This window comes from Bombus pyrosoma, linkage group LG17 (assembly GCF_014825855.1).
Source record: "Bombus pyrosoma isolate SC7728 linkage group LG17, ASM1482585v1, whole genome shotgun sequence".
NCBI classification, from domain to species: Eukaryota; Metazoa; Arthropoda; class Insecta; order Hymenoptera; family Apidae; genus Bombus; species Bombus pyrosoma.
Window position 1 is genome coordinate 3,436,299 of NC_057786.1, and position 3,095 is coordinate 3,439,393.

A 3,095-nucleotide genomic window follows, 5' to 3' on the forward strand; every position below is an offset into this window, starting at 1 on the left:
TGTCCGTAATTTTTGCAGTTTACGCAGAATATTTTGTCTTTAGTTACTGAGTCTTCTTTTTTTATTTTGCACTCGCCTGGACCATGCGGCTCCGTGCATTTCACACAACGGTAATTTAGATTACAGTTTTGCGCTGTGTGACCTATTTGTTGGCATTTGTGGCATTGGGTAATGTCGTTTTTTCTTATTTTTTCCCATGATACTTTGAAATAATTGAGTCGGTTTATCTTTAATAGGTTTCCAATGTTGCTATTGGGGGATACTTGTACTATGTAGATTGGGAGTAGTATGTTGTTCTCCCTTGAGTTTCTTGTCGCGAAACGCGACACTTTAGTGAAATGTACATCGTCTATTTCTAGAGCTTGGAGGTCCTCTAGTATTTCTGACTCTGTGAAGCTATTGCCAAGCCCTTTTAGCAAGTATGTATGATGTTTCTGTGATTTGGGTGTGTATGTGTAGAATGCTGTGTTGGCTGCGATCAGGATTTCTTTCGCTTTGTTGTAATCATTTAAATTTTAAAGGGATAAAACGTGCTTACCTGCGTGTATTCGTTTGATATGGAAATTTTTAATGTTTAGCGAATTTTCAATGACAGCTACTGTGTCTTTTGGGTCCTGGAGGGTTATGTTGATTGGGGGAGGCCTGTCACTCTTTGTAGGTGCGGAGGCGTCCTTGTGATCCTCTATGGGGCGGTTGGTGGGAAGTCCGTGATGTATCTGGCCCCTCAGGGGCGTTGCCGATGGGGTTAGGCTTTTTGGTTTGTTCGATTTAGTAGGCTGTGCTTGTGGAGTTGCCGTCTTACTCGGTGAGGCGAGGGGGCTGTTTATCAGTGTGTCTTTTCTTTTGTTTTGATCGCGAGCTGTTCCAACCGGGGATGTAGTATGTGTTCTTGCTTTGTTTCGTAATTCTTCGTTGTTTTTCCTTATGTTTTCCAGGATCGATTTTTGCACTGCTGATTTTTTCGTTGGAGTTGGTTGTGAGTGATCCTGCAGTTGCGATAAACTGGCCTCTTGATCTTGTGGTACTTCGAATCTGTTTTTTGTTGGGATTACTGATGGTGTAGGGCTTCTTGTCTGCTTCATGCTTTCGTTTTTTTTTCGACTGAAGCGTCTTGCGTATTGTTTTCTTCTTGGTTTATGTTTTCTTGGCTACTATTTGATTTTTTGTTCCTGGTTGTCAATTTTGGCGTTGGATTGAGTTTTCGCGTCTTTTGTGTTGTCAGCATTAAACTGCTGATATCCGTCGTCATCCTTGGTGAGGTTATTTTCCTTTTGTTTGCTTTTTTTTTGTTATGTTTGTGGATGGTTCCGCCTCGTTATTTTCGGCTTCATTCTCGTTATTTTCGATCTTCTTGTTTTGCTGTATGTTCTTTCCTGCAGGTTTTCCTTATGTGATCTATATTCTAAGCATCAAGAAATGTTTTAGTATTACGCGACAATTATCAAACGTTATATCATTCTCATTTTGGTACACACGTATATTTCTTTAAATTATTCTATTTTTCTGAAAATCAAAGACAAATAAGAGAACCAATTATTTCAGCCAACGCTCATACTGCGCTGAGTGCACTCGTTCTCGTCAGTTGACCGGGAACCCTCGAGGACACCTCGTAGGAGTTAGACCTGCTAATGAGCGTATTCCATCTTTCGCAGCAGCTATCAGCGATAAGAGAAAAAAAAAGAAAGTGTTAAATAGTGTACGTGCCATATAAATAAGAACCAGGAAAGAACATACAACAAAACAAGAAGATCGAAAATAACGAGAATGAAGCCGAAAATAACGAGGCGGAACGATCCACAAACATAACAAAAAAAAAGCAAACAAAAGGAAAGTAACCTCACCAAGGATGACGACGGATATCAGCAGTTTAATGCTGACAACACAAAAGACGCGAAAACTCAATCCAACGCCAAAATTGACAACCAGGAACAAAAATTCAAATAGTAGCCAAGAAAACATAAACCAAGAAGGAAACAATACGCAAGACGCTTCAGTCGAAAAAAAAACGAAAGCATGAAGCAGACAAGAAGCCCTACACCATCAGTAATCCCAACAAAAAACAGATTCGAAGTACCACAAGATCAAGAGGCCAGTTTATCGCAACTGCAGGATCACTCACAACCAACTCCAACGAAAAAATCAGCAGTGCAAAAATCGATCCTGGAAAACATAAGGAAAAAAAACGAAGAATTACGAAACAAAGCAAAAACACATACTACATCCCCGGTTGGAACAGCTCGCGATCAAAACAAAAGAAAAGACACACTGATAAACAGCCCCCTCGCCTCACCGAGTAAGACGGCAACTCCACAAGCACAGCCTACTATATCGAACAAACCAAAAAGCCTAACCCCATCGGCAACGCCCCTGAGGGGCCAGATACATCACGGACTTCCCACCAACCGCCCCATAGAGGATCACAAGGACGCCTCCGCACCTACAAAGAGTGACAGGCCTCCCCCAATCAACCTAACCCTCCAGGACCCAAAAGACACAGTAGCTGTCATTGAAAATTCGCTAAACATTAAAAATTTCCATATCAAACGAATACACGCAGGTAAGCACGTTTTATCCCTTTAAAATTTAAATGACTACAACAAAGCGAAAGAAATCCTGATCGCAGCCAACACAGCATTCTACACATACACACCCAAATCTCAGAAACATCATACATACTTGCTAAAAGGGCTTGGCAATAGCTTCACAGAGTCAGAAATACTAGAGGACCTCCAAGCTCTAGAAATAGACGATGTACATTTCACTAAAGTGTCGCGTTTCGCGACAAGAAACTCAAGGGAGAACAACATACTACTCCCAATCTACATAGTACAAGTATCCCCCAATAGCAACATTGGAAACCTATTAAAGATAAACCGACTCAATTATTTCAAAGTATCATGGGAAAAAATAAGAAAAAACGACATTACCCAATGCCACAAATGCCAACAAATAGGTCACACAGCGCAAAACTGTAATCTAAATTACCGTTGTGTGAAATGCACGGAGCCGCATGGTCCAGGCGAGTGCAAAATAAAAAAAGAAGACTCAGTAACTAAAGACAAAATATTCTGCGTAAACTGCAAAAATTACGGACA